General features: G+C 38.9%; 1 protein-coding gene across 2 annotated transcripts in view; it reads left to right on the top strand.

Moving 5' to 3' along the window:
• CA8 (carbonic anhydrase 8) overlaps positions 1–7850 on the top strand; it is a 49628-nt gene extending 41778 nt beyond the window's left edge. The window contains exon 8 of one of the 2 annotated variants that reach the window (XM_083855869.1): positions 5455–7850. The gene's annotated coding sequence lies outside the window, so the exon portion shown is untranslated. The remainder of the gene's footprint in view (positions 1–5454) is intronic. The other variant, XM_083855868.1, reaches the window with a different exon arrangement.
• The last annotated feature ends 6385 nt before the right edge of the window (positions 7851–14235 follow it).

Genomic DNA, 14235 nt, shown 5'->3' with positions numbered 1-14235 from the left:
ATAGTTACTACTTTCCTAGTTGTAAATTAAAGATGAGACAAAAAAAAATGACATCATTAAAATAGCAAGGTTTTGCTAGGCCTGGGGAACAGGAAGGTGTAATTCAGGGTGGGAGGAACAGAGACTACATTTCTGATGCTGCAGAGACTCTCTGCATGGTACTGAGAGGTCTGAGCAGACAAGGAGAAACTGGCACAACACTAGTTTCACAGCAATGTATCTGGTGCATTTTGTGAATGGATAGTGCTTTTGAAGCAAGCAGAACTATGTTGCACTTTCCCCAGGATATTGAACAGAGGACCTGATCTTGCCAGTGGGAATGAACTAGTAATAAACAGGCGGTGGTGCACTTTCCTCTCTATGGAATTGTGAATTGTATGATAACAGACTGTAGAATAAGAAAGAACATTCAAATCCAGAGTGAGCCGTGGAGCTGCAGCTTGCCTTCAAGAAATGGGAAGGGTGATGCAATGCTATGGACTGTATTTCTACGTTTAAACGGATCTCAGTGAAATTTATATTTTAATAGACATTTACAGTAGCAATCCACATCTTTAGTCTCAGTCTTTACTCTCAGTTTACTTCTAGCATTTGCAATTTGTGAAGTTCACAAACAAGTTGCTCTGCAGAAGTTCTAACACTTGGGGATTTTATTCTTTCCTGTTGTGTAGCTCCAGAGCTGGAATGAGCTGTCAGCAGCCATGCATCATTAGGCTACCAAAACTGTTCTTATCATTTTCCTGTTTGAAAAACCCCAGATCAACTCAATACAAAGATTGTCAACAGTAGTTCTTTAGAAATGCAAACACTGGTTTCCCAGATTTGTTGAAATATGAGTATTTATGCTGCTTCTAAGTGAGTGATATTTTTATTGGTCATTGTTTGTCTCCATGAATTTAGAGTTTGTGCTTAAAAGATGATTGGTTTATTTGTTAAGTTTCAGTCTTTTAAAGAAACTGAACTTCGTGTTATCACCAAAAATGACTATTGCTCTTCTGTGTTTAAGGTCTTATGTCCAGTGCTGCCATTTCAGAGTTCTCGAGAATGTGCTTACACTTGAGTGCATGACTGTAGGACAGAGGGCCACACACCATAATCAGAGGCCTCCTGGAAACAAAACAAAACTTTTGGAGCTTTCAGGCAACCAAAAACTCCAGGAGTGGCTGAAAAAGGGTGCCTTTTAAGGTCGTTTTCCACTGCTTCATTGTAATAGCAGGGAGTAGAGTGTGCACTGAGATTGCAAGTGAATCCTGTAATATCAGCATAATTTTTTTCCCACTGCTGATGATTCAGATTAGTGACTAGAAAAACACTTTTGTTGCTCATGTGACATACCTCTGACACAGAGGCCAGAATGTAGGGACTTGGTAGCCAGAGGCAGCCAGGAGTCATAGACTGGTCCTTGCTGTGGTACGTATTTATGTGTCCAGGCCAGTATATCAGTATAGCAGATGGCCAAGCCTAAATGAAAAAGAAAATTTTGAGTTTTCAGAGTTAGTATAATATTGGAATTGTCCTTGTTCAAATCCTTACTGAGCTCTTGTTAGAAATACACGAATTGTGGAGGAATGGAAAATGGTCAAAATCCCTTAGCATGTAAAGAAGCCAGGAGGAAAGATTACTGTGTTTCTTTTTCAAAGCTAAGAAAGTCATAAGGTAGTCTAGAAATCAGATCCCTGCTTATGCTTCAAATAAGATACTTCATGCTGACAAGTGCTCCTAAATTTTGTGACCTGTGAGTTTCTACTACATCACACAGTCTTTCCTATTCATAATTCACTGTTATCATCAGCTTTTCATAAAAAGAGTTTTGAGAGTATAATTCCCAGCAGCTTACCATAAATCATGTATGGTTTGTAGACTGCTGCTTGGGAACTGATAATGTAGCCAGGAGCCCAGAGTGCTTGTCATACAAAACATTAGTAGTGTGTTTATTAGTAATCACAACACCCAAGTAAGAGTCTGAGCATGCACTGAAACTCTGCCGTGGTATTTTCACTTATGGGGAAAATGCTGCAAATTAATGGTGAGTCAAAATAGTAGGAAGCTAAAATCACCCATTTTTAGAAAAAGCAAGTAGTGCATATAACATAAAATGTAATCGGCTCTCAAATATCAAAGATACTACAAGGACATACATGTACATATGTCTGTGCAATACAGAGAAGAGAGCCTGCAATATGCTTTCCTCCTTCGCCTCCTTCAATGTTACAAGTTAGGCACTGGAAGTGCACTCTGTTTTATCTGGATGAAATCACACAGATTTAAGCAGAACATTATTACTCCATTAAAACTGAAGATCCAGGTAGGCCCAGATCCTTACTCTTATTGGAATTTTTAATCCTGATTATTTCGTATGGATAAAGACAATGCAATGAAAAATATGCAAACTCTTGCTGAGCAAACAGACATGTTTTGTAAATAAATGGCAAATGAAAACTACCAAGTTATTTGGATTACTGAAAATTATTTTGCAACTGATACTTGCCACTCAGGAAACAGAATGTCGGCACTAACTATTGTTAGCAATGTTTTATGGATAAGCCCAGAGTTTATGACACAGCAGTGCTACCCAACAAAACCTTATTTAAAAACATTTATGCGTCCCCATAGCTCAAGACAAACAAAGGTGTATTTTAGTTAGCTAGATGCAGCTAAATGCCCGCAGAACTTGATGTTGATTCAATAAATTGTAACCTTTTCATGGAAGGAATGCAAAGTATTTTAAGAAAGGTAAGGTTTGATAAGGTACTCTGTTTTCTTTTCTGAGACACTCTGAATGTCTCAGAAAGAAGCCACGCCTGGCTGTTCTTTCAGGTGCTGTTTTTAGGAAGATATAGGATAAAGGTAATGTTTCGTTGGTATTATACTGATTTTGCTACCCATATCTTTTGCTTTTTTAAAAACTCTCAATCTTTTTGATTTACCGTGGTGTTAAGGAGGAGAAGGCAAGATCCTTCTATAAAGAAAAAGATAGGACATTGTGTGAGACAATGGGGGAAGGAATATGGTAAGACAAAAGAGGTGGAAAAGCTCCCCAGAAAGAAGATTGACTACTTTTAAGCAGCAGAATAAAGGCTTTGTCTTGTGTATTGATCTTGACCTAAAACTACTGCAGTGGGACATCTTACTTCCTCCCTATATGATGGAAAGACATATTCTCGTGGCCATCCTATTTAATTTCTCCACAGTCTCTTCATTTGCACTTTCTCAACACTTTTGGAAGACTTTGAAAAATAATCCTTTTCACTGAAGTTTTCTCATATCTTCTCTTTTAAATATGTTCTCTCTATTGCTATAGGAACATTGGAACCTTAGGTTCTTAAAAATATACCAGCTTTGCTCCTTATCTTTGCTTCTGCTCGTTTCTGAGATAAAATTTATAGTGTTCCATTTGTCCCAGTTTTCTACAAGAAAATTTTGTCTGTGGAGAATATAGGTGCATCAAGTTTTTATATGAAAGAATTAGATATAAATATTCTTGGAAAAATAATGATGTTTTTACGTTCTGAGGTTGATTAACCTTGTTAATATATATTTTTTTCAGACCATGGGTATTGTGAAGAACTCTCAGATTTTGCAGGTGTTTACATTTTATGGCACTGATCCTGGAAGGTTTTCTTTGGAAACAGTTATTTTATCTGTAGAGGACTTCACCAGAAATAAGGAAAGTTATTGTTAAACAAGACTAAACAAGGGTAAACATGGATAACAACACTACTAATATATGCAATTAGTCTTTTGTCGGACAATACATTAAGTATTTCTATAACAAACACACCTGAAATCTTCAGACTGGCTCATAATTAGGCTTCTTTCAAAAAGTAATTCATTAATACGATAGGTACCAAATCCCAGTTCAACTTAATTTCTCTGACTTTGACTTTTGGACTAAAAGCATTAAGCCTGAACTAGCTAAAAATGTACAAAATGTGCATTCGATTAAAGAGTAATTAGATACTCAATCACCCTTACATCACACTAGGGATTATCCAAGAAAGAAGAGAGGTACTACTCACTGCAGTGTGTAAAACAATTTTCTTAATTAGTTTAGCTCTAATTGAGATTGAGGAAGTGTCATTGTGTCACAGCATTACTTTACCTAAATGGAAGCTTAAAAACACAAAGGTTTTGGCTTCTTTTTCACTTTCTCACTCTGATTGCTCAATCTTATTCACTGATCCAGTACCTTCTGGCATGAAAATGGAAATTTTCTGTTCACTTCACGGAGGAGGGGTTTGGTCCCTGCAGCCTCGTATCAGTAGCCCATTGAAAAATATGCCAAGGGTTTTTTCCAGAGATGGAGAATAACTTGCTATTATTACTTGGTTGTTGTTTTTGGTTTTTTATGTTGCACCTTTATACCAAGCCCCAGGAAGAACTGGGAATCCTCTGTGCTGTTACTTGAAGTGTAAAACTGCTTTCAGCCTGCCTTAGGAGGCAGCTGGTAGAAAGCTCTTCAAGTGGACCATCAAATGGTGCTGCTGCCAGACAAGGCAGTGGCTTTCGGAGAGAGGTATTGAGTTATAACCAGGGTGTATGTATAAATCACAACTTGTGGGATTGTCCTGTGGGTAGGCACTGACTTCTTAGCAGCACTGCTGGTTACTGACAACCTCTGCAATCCCTTCCCCTGTCAGGACCAGAGCAGGAACTCTCTGCAATGTGCTGACTCCTCCTGCACAATCTTGTAGCTCCAGGTGACCATTTGCACATGAGCACTTTCAGATTGTTTGTGTGTGCACGCTGAGCTGTTGTTAGCATTGTAATAACCTCAGGGAAAAAAAAAAGAAAATTTTTAGTACAACAGAATGAAGCAGTCAGACACTGTCATACCCACTGCTTCTGAACTGAGAGCACTGGGGCTACCTGAGCACCTGGATTCTTAAGGTTATGCCAAAGTGCATGAAAATGTGTTTGCGTGAAATCAAGTATTGATTAATGCTGCTAATGAATAAGAATATTCCTGCTCTTAGAATAAATTGTGTGATTGCTTTCTATCACTTCAGCCTACCTGACTCCCATGAGAGCTGGTATCCAGCACTTCACTTAGTAAGGCCCCTAAAATAGTAAATGGTAAAAAGTTTCCTGTGGCCAGTATATTTTTCTTTCTAGCTTACTACCATGAGCACCAGGTTAGAATCAATTACCAGACTGATTCAGAAAGCCAATTGTAAAACTTTGTTTCGAATTAATAATTTTACCACTGCATTAAACTTTGCATTTTTACTGCCATTTCCTCCACTGCTAGTAAATCTTGCAGCACTGGCTTTACCCTAAAAGAGAAGAATCAGTACCATTATGTCACTGAAGTATATACTCTGAAACTGCTCCCACCTGCTATCATGAAATCCCAGCTTTTAGTTTTCCCTGTCTCCCTGGCTCGACATAAACAGTCTTTCAGACCCACTGCGGAGGAATTTCAGTAACATAATTGTTCCATTCTCTTTTCAGAGAGGGGGAAGACAATGCTCCCACAGTGCCCACAGATGAGAAATGGAAACTTTTGAGACTGCTGCTTCAGTTGAACCACAAAGCCTGTATTGTTTGTTTTCATCTAATTCAGCCTTGATAGACAGCTGTGACAGTTGGGCTGTCCACATGGTCCAGTAAAATTCTGGGAATGGGCTGTAACATTAAAAAAAGAAAATATATTAAATCTTCCAATTCACACTGTTAACTATTTTTAAATTGTTAATATCATTGCTTTTCTAGCTACTTTGCCATAGCATTCAATAGTCATCTGTGATCCAAATAGAACTGATTTTAAGCTTGGTATGAATGCTAATATGTAGAAATACTCATTATTGTTTTGAATGTTAGATTTACTTTTATTCCTATCATCTCTTGTGCTGCCAGTAACCATATTTTCTGTAGAGGGGAGATGCATTCTGCAAAGATAATAAAAACATTGTTTGTTCACAAAGAGTATTATATAAATTCAGAATTAATTTTTTGGCAGAAAGGCGCACTTCTCTTCTAAACATATGCACTTGACATGGTTTATCTGAATAAAGCTGAATGACTTTTGCATTACTAGGAACCGTACTGAAAAAAAGGACAGTCTGGAACTAAGTAAAATTAACCAATATAACAGTAAACAGAATTGTCTGGATTATTTTATACTTGATAAGCCGTGGAACTCTGTGGTATAATGTTCAGTTGAGGCAGAAAATGTTCAGTCTTTGTTCTCCTGTGAATTTTTACGGTTCTATTTGTTCTGTACATTACTGAGGATGGTGGTCTGGGGATGTACTCTGCGTGTCCTGAGCTTGCTGCACAGCATGGGGATTGCCATGCTGGACCACACATGACTTACCTGACAGAGAAGATTAGGCAAGGGTAGTCTGAAACAGCTAGTCAACCTCATAGCTTCTAATTCCTGAGAAAACACCAAGACCTGAAGGACAGAATCACTAATGTGGGAGGCAGTAGCTTTGATCACCGTAGCTATTAGTGAGGTCCTCTGTCCTAGCATGAGGGACATGTGAGATTTGGTCAGTAGAAGAACCCCAGAGGCACAGATGGCAACTTCCAGTCTGGGGCACAATGAAGATGCAAACTGAGGGCTCACAAAGAAGAGGCCACTCCCTTGGAGCAGATCTATCATCAATCACAAAGTCATTCCCAGGCAATGGTAAATGCAGAATCAGAAGAATCATCCTTAATCCACCTTGTTAAGGGTTATGGGGAGAGCTACTGCTGAATAACGAGTTACGAGCTCTCTGAGTAATTTATGTGTATATTGGGGCAGCAGAAACAACAGGAGAAACCCACACAGTGCATATGAGCTGGGTGAGGAGGACCAGATACTGCTGACCACTTGATGTGTCTGTAACTGGGTGTACTGCAGAAACATGTGCTTCCTTTGGAGATAAGCTTTGGTAGCATGCATTGCAATAAATGCACAGAAAATGTAAAGCAAGCAGCCCACCATGAGGCCATCTGTTCATTTGGGCTTAGCAGAGCAACAATCAGCATGTTATTTGGGCTTAGAGAAACTTGCACTTCTTAGGGTTATCTCCATCTCCTGCCCACATTTCATTAAGTATAATCCCGTTATCTATACAATGGGTTCAAGATTTCAATGCTGGCCAAAACCACACTTTCCACCTGCAATGTCTGTAACATGTGCATGTAGCAGCTTCACTGGCTACTGCCTCTCTTCCTTCAGCGGTTACTTCCCAGGCAGCTGCAGCCAGAGCCCAACCGCAACACCTGATTATCAGACCCCGGCTTCCCACTGGCATCATACCACAGGGCAGGAGAAGTCTCTGCTGCAATGGCCTGGCTGGACTATCTGTAGTTTTTGACAGGAGCCTGATAGTTTGTCTTAGTTGTCAAGTTTGATACTAAAACCTTGGGAAAATAATAATAAAAAAACCAACTCTGTGAGATGTAAGTCTGTTTTCTGTCAGGTGAAGGTCTGTTCTTGTCTCCTTGCACCCAGCAATGAATGAACCCTCCAAAAGTGGAGTGTCTGGTTCCAAACTACACAATCCTCAGGTTGCATGCACAGCTCATTCAGATCTTCTTCCTTTGCATACAAGATATTATTAACTACTGAGTGTTAACTGACAGGAACTGTAGTAGTAATATGGCAAATATTGACATTATGATGAAATCTGAAGCAGATTTATTCTCTGAATAAACATGTTCCTTATCTTGGAGCTGGCTTATATTCTTGTGGCTGTGAAATACAGATACATTGCAAAGCAAATGATGTAATGTCTCCACCAAAGAGTTCATTATTTCCCTTTCCTGTGCTCCCTTCCTGTGTTTGCTGTTCTTTCAAGCATTGCCGTGTGCAGTGAAATTCTAGTCATATAAATACTACTACTGAGGAATTGAAGTTAGTAAATTTGTCTCAACACTTGTCAGACTTTTTTTTTCCCCCTAGGCTTGGCTTTGAAAGAAAAATAAAACCCACTGGTAAAAATACTTATAGCAGTTTTGTGTGTTAAGAATTGGATCTGATTATAACAACAAATTCATTCACAAAACACACCCATTCTAATTACAGATTGGTCAACCCACATTCGTTGTGTGTTGGGAAAAGTTAAATTAGTCTTTCTGGTTTTGGTAGGAATCCACAGGGACAAATTTTCAGGAAGGGGTCTCGGTGTATTATTTCAGTTACACTGTGCCCATGAGAGGTTTTATTGAGTGTGGCAAGGCTCTGTTGCTCTCCAATTGGAGTTCCACATGCCTGCCTTGGTATTAATATTTTTCAGAAATCATGAAAACTGATAAGGGGGTTTTGAGGGTAGTGTAAGTCTGTAAATTAATAATTTCCTCTTCAAGCCTACAGCTACTAAAATTTTGAATAAGTTTGCTCTCTGGAAGTATTTTTAAAGGTAAATGTTAATGGGCATAATGCTTCACATAATTTTAAAGATTTATTAGAAATGTGAATTGTAAGTTTCCAAGAGATGTTGAGCAGTTACAGAATCACAGAATCACAGAATTACTAGGTTGGAAGAAACCTTCAAGATCATCCAGTTGCATACTTGTTGGTCACAAAATCATAATGACATAATAATTAAATGACATAATAATTAAAAGCAGCTTTGTGCTTCATCAGGCAAAAGCTGGCTCCACAATCTTCTGATAAACTGTAGCAAGATAATGGGAACAAGAAGAAATCCAGCTCTTGAGAGAAGGAAGGTGAATTGGGGCAGATGCCTGCTGTCAGTGATCATCCCTCTGCAGGTGATGTGTTCTTCAGTTTCTTTAGTTTTCTGGAGCGCTCAGAAAAATTTAGGGCCTTTAAACTCTTAGTTTGACTTCAGACCATGGTATGATGCTTTGCACATTGGGCTGTGATCCTGGGCTCCCACTTATCCAAATCAGAGGAGCTTCTTAGCACTGTCCCTCTCTAAAGCTGCCTTTTACCCTGGCTCCCACCTCTCCTTTGTGTGAAAATTAAGTCATAGGTAGGTGGACCAATAATAAATTCTAGGCCTGATCCCAAATTATACCTGGGAGGTAAACAGGAATAAATTGGTGTGGATTAAAGGAAAGGCTTGATCCTGGACATTACACTGGCAAGTGTGGGGCAGTGGCTGTGTATGGAAACAGATGTGAGGTAGGACATGAGTCTAAGAGGAAATAAGAGTGGTCCCTGGCCAGCATCCTGGTCTGCATCCTAAAGTGACTCATCTGTGTTCCTGACTCTCAGAGGAGGACTCCTGTTACTGAGGAGATAAAAGTGCTTAACAGCAGGGCAACATAAAGAAAAAAATAATTTTACTGAGAAATTTCAGCTGAATTTTGCTGAGACTGCAGAAGGAACAAGGAGAGGAGATCCATGCACATGCAGCTTCACAAGAAGTCACATCAATCAGCATTTCCAGACCCTGCCAGGGTGCAGCTGCCACAAGCACAGACTCACCTTCATGGAGTTTGACTGGTGGGCACAGCCCTGGTTCAGTAATGGCCTTGGACAAACTATTCCTTTCATGGTTGTCACATCCATTCCAGTGAGAATGAAGGGAAAGTTCCTTTCTTGTAGAAATGGGGGGAGTCTAAGGGGGAATGATAGCTGTAGAGAAAAGGGAAAACCCTCTAGGGGTTAAGAACTGTGGAAGGAGCACAGATTTTGGCCTGCTTTTTCTTTCTTGGCAGGGTTTCATGGTGGCATCATCAGCAATGGGGTTTGCTTTGAGATGTGTTCTTGCTTTATCCATCAGTGCTGCCTGCTGAAATGTCAGGTAGCTGGAGAACCACCCACTACACCTCCTGAGGCTGGGCCATGCAGGATGTGTTTGGAAGTGTTCATGTACACATTTATTTATGAAACTGTAGCTGCCATTGTAAGTACACCTGTGTTTGTGTATTATCTCTTTAGAATGCTGCACATTAAAAAAAACTATTTTAAAAACAAAAGAAATTTAAAATGAATTGTAGAACTTCTAATCAAACTTAATATATTTCAGTATAAAGACTATATGCCTAGCATCAGCTCACCAGCCCTGTTGGTATTTGTATGATTTGGTTTCTCCCTTTGCTTAATGAATGTGTTGAAGTCCTGTTGCTTTTCCTTTTTCCCCATTATTCATTTTACAGCCCCAGGTCTTTTATGTTGAGTGCTGTTTGAGACTTGCTCTGAAGACATTAATCACAATACTCGTTTGAATGCTTCAGATGTATTAAAGAACTTATCTTTACAATCACTTTGCATATGATTTCTCCCCTCAGTCCTGTAGAGGTTCCTCTCTGATCACAGATTATCTGTATGATGCCAGGTATAAGAAAAAGATGCAGCAATCAGCCATGTCAGAGTGAGATTCTTCATATGGACCTGCAATGCATGTGGTCCTTGTGCAGGAGGACTTGTTGTACCTTAACTTAGCCTTATTTGCAAATTATAAACCCAGCATTGAGTCAGTAGTCAGATCACCTCTTAAGTCTTCTCCCTGATTTGCTGGGATAATTACTTCTAATGCAAGGTTTGCCTTTCAGTGCTGGGTAATTTTTTTGTGATTCTTCCATTCAGTATCTTCAAATGCTTCTCACCAGTGCTCTTCCCATGCTGTTTACAGAGACAGTGGCAGCTTTTTACTTCTGCTTGGCCTTCCCCAGAGTCTGACCTCATCTTGATCCAGAGACCCTTCCCTCCCCCAAATATCAGAGAAGCAAGAAGATGGGGTAAAAGAAGGGAAATATTAGATAAACTTGGAAAGAACTTGCCCTATAAAGTACACGATGAGCTGTTTAAGCCTTGAATAACAAAGAGAAAGAAAATATAAGGATAACAAGGCAAAACTATATAAAGAAACTTCCTTAAGAAGGGATTTGGTTGGAAATATTCCTTTTCTATTTCCATCTCAATTTGCTTGTGTTGGAAGTGATCCATTCTGGGTTGTGTAACACCAGCTGATTAACCCGCAGTGTACTCCCAAATCAGTGATCAGAAACCACATCCAGCCAGCCTTATTCCCTGGACTGCTTCTCTCCTGCACCTTTCCCACCAGTGACAGGGAATTGGCTGTTTGCCCTTGGACAGCAAGCCTTATCCAAAACCCTGGATGTTCATCACATTCCCTGTGTTGGGTTACCTTCCCACCCCCACCAGATCTCCTGAGATGGAAGACAGTAAAGAAATAAAGTCAAAACACAAACTCCATTATTTTATAAAGTAAAGCACTCAAGAAAGCTGGAGCTTCAAGTGCATAAACAACTCCAGTGCTTATTATTAAAGGTGATGTTTGTGTCTGAGATGGAGACAAAACCAACATGATCTTACATAGACATAAACTCCTTTCCTCCCTTAGGCTTTAGTATAAATATACACTACAAACAGTGTTTTCTGAAGTGCCTCCCATGTAAACATCTGACAATGGTGAGCATGAAACAGATGAAAGCTATGATAAGTCACTGAACACATACAGCTGAATTTGATACGCCATGTCAGCAATATTTAAAATAGCAGGTATAAAGCAGTTCTAAAAAATGTATGTTTAGCCTCATGTTGTGAAGATGCCAGGGTTTTTCTTTTTGGTACATTATAGGTCCATACAAAGTGAGTTTCATTATCTTGGATCATAAGTTGACAATGGCTTGGTCTCTTTAGCTGGGTAATCACATGGGCAGCCAAGCAAAAAGAAAAAAGTTTCAAACCAAAGGTAGCCGAAAGATTTATTAATGGATTAAAAATATGTAGTAGTTCATATAGATAAGGAGTTGTTTACTCAAGAGAAAAATAAAAAACAAATTAAAAACAAAACAAAAGAGTCTGAGAGCTGTGTGCTCTTGGCAGGGAAGCCTCTAATGATTACCAAATGCACGAGCCTCAGTGTGAAATTATAGGCTGTTATTAAGTGGATGTGCTGCAACATTTTGAATCTTTCTGATTTTGCATTTTGACCACCCCAGTTCCACACAATTTAAAATGGAATCCTAGAAACACATGAGGCCAGAACATCTCAACATATCTGTGACTAGGGCTGTAATGAATGAAAAGAAATTCTTACAGAACCAAAGAATCTGTTTTAGACAGGACCCATGGTATCAGGGCTTCAGATGATGATATAGTGGCACAAAATTTTTACATGTGTCCTGTAAAGATATGTTAATTGCATTATATTATCCAACCACTAGATGTCTGCATGCTATAGAGCTTCAGGCAGGGTTTGTTCCCCAGCATAAAAGGCAAACAAAGAAAATGTGTATCTGCAGATGGCTCTCTCTGTATCATAATTTGGCATCTGATTTTTCTGACCTATGCCCCTTGTCCAAGGAGGGACCCGTGGGCAAAGAGATACTCTGTAACAAAAGTTATGTGTATGAAAATGACTGGTTTCTGTTAAAACTGAAAAGTAAACAATAGATTAGGCCACATGACAAGATCACATCTATTCAGATAAAATTCACAAATACCAGAAATTAAATACAGCAGGGCCACAAGTGATTTTAGGAGCACCCTAAGTCCAGTGCTGGTTTGACTCCAGTTCCTGAGGAAGTCCCACTGGGTGTTTTTTGTTGGTTATTATTTGCAAAATGGAACATCATCTGTTTGCTTGCAGTGGAATCAGAGCTGTTAGGAAGTGTAAGGTGAGCTGTGAGCACTGTGAACCCACAGATATTTCTCCAAGTGCTTGCTTTATAGTAACAGTATTAAAACAAGGACACATCTTTCCTGAACTGTAGGACAGCCCAGACTAAGCATGCTCTGCATGGGCAGCTGTTTACAGACTTTTTTGGCATAAACACTTTTCTCACAGAGTTTCCCCAAGGCACGGTGATCAGCAGCCCTTCCTAGGTGCCCGCTGTGCTGAAATGCCAAGAATAGGATGGGGAGGAAAAAACCAAAACATTCCTGTGCTTTCAGGGCCTTTGCTGCTGCCTGAAAAGCACATACTGCTTGAGTTTAGATACCCAGCTTCAGAGGTCCCTCTTTTCTGAATTCCTGGGAATAAGTGAAAGCTGTGAAGTTTTGTGAAAATTATTGGTTTACACAAGGCAGTACCTGCAGTGTCTCAAGTGAGAACAACTACAGAGGCAGATAAACTGTGTCCTATAACCCTTGAATTAGAACTCTTCCTCCTCTCTCCAAAGGCCACTTCACACCTTTAGCATGTTGCTTTTATTTGTTTCGCCAAAATATAACTTCCTCTTGCTTCTCCTGATCTGCCACCTTTCCTTGTTGTTGTGAATTCTTTCCCAAACACATTTAGTAATTGGTGGCTGCAGAGCACAGATTTTTTTTTGTGTGCTACTTGAAAGTCCAGTGTTCACCCTTTCCCAAAAAGTTTTAAGTGGTGTTGAAGACTTTTTATTCTTCTTTACATCTCTTGGTTAGTTAATAAAGGAACAGTTCCTAAATTCAGATTCTCATTAACAAAATTGAATCTAATATTAAGGATTCATTCTCATTTTATAGCAGATTACCATAATTAGTTAGTGTTACATCACAATTAACTTTGTTTAATCATTAAAAGGCTAACAAGCTCATTTCACACTGCTTTTATTCGGGTTCATAAAAGCAAAAAAGGAAGATCCAATAGGTGTCCTGTATTTACAAACTACTTTCTTTCACTGTCCTTAATAGTGACTGTCAAATTTGTGAAGCTTAGGGACAGATTGATGAGGAAATTTTTCTCTTTTTAATTAGTGGAGGAGTAGATAAAATGTCATTGCTACTTCTTTTTGAATTACAGCAGAATCCTGTTGTTGTTTATGAGAATGATAAACTGTGAAGTTCTTCACTGTATTTTTTTAATTATTATTCACAAAGCCCCTAAAATTATTTTGTGAAGATTATTTGCCTTGAGAAAAGTGTGTGCTCAATCTTAGGGTCTCAAAAGTAAGGATTCAATGAAGCCCTTGGAAAATGGGTCCTCATTCCATCTGCAAGAAAACTGAGTGCCCTTCTTGACATTTTTAGAACTTTTCTGAATTGCAATTAAGTTTTAATTAAGACAGAATACGCTAGGTTACTAAGATTTTAAATTTCAGTCAGTTTTAGTAATGTCTTTTAGGGGTTCTGTTATATTAGCTAAATTTCTCTTTTCATTGAGCCTCCAGCTCCTATATAGAGCAACATGCTTTCTACTTTTTTTTTTTTTTTTTGTGGTGTAATTGTTTTTATTTCACAAAGGGTGAGAAAATATAAATTAATGCTTTTTGAGAAAGTATCTGTCAGCCGTCCTGTAAATGAAGAGAGTGATAATATCTGGTTACATTACCAGCTCTTAATAGGAGAGACTTTGTGATCTTGAGTACACAGCTCCT

This window comes from Zosterops lateralis (genome assembly GCF_965231275.1).
Source record: "Zosterops lateralis genome assembly, chromosome: 1".
NCBI classification, from domain to species: domain Eukaryota; kingdom Metazoa; phylum Chordata; class Aves; order Passeriformes; family Zosteropidae; genus Zosterops; species Zosterops lateralis.
The sequence above is the reverse complement of the archived record's forward strand: the minus strand, read 5'-3'. Positions and strand labels throughout refer to the sequence as shown.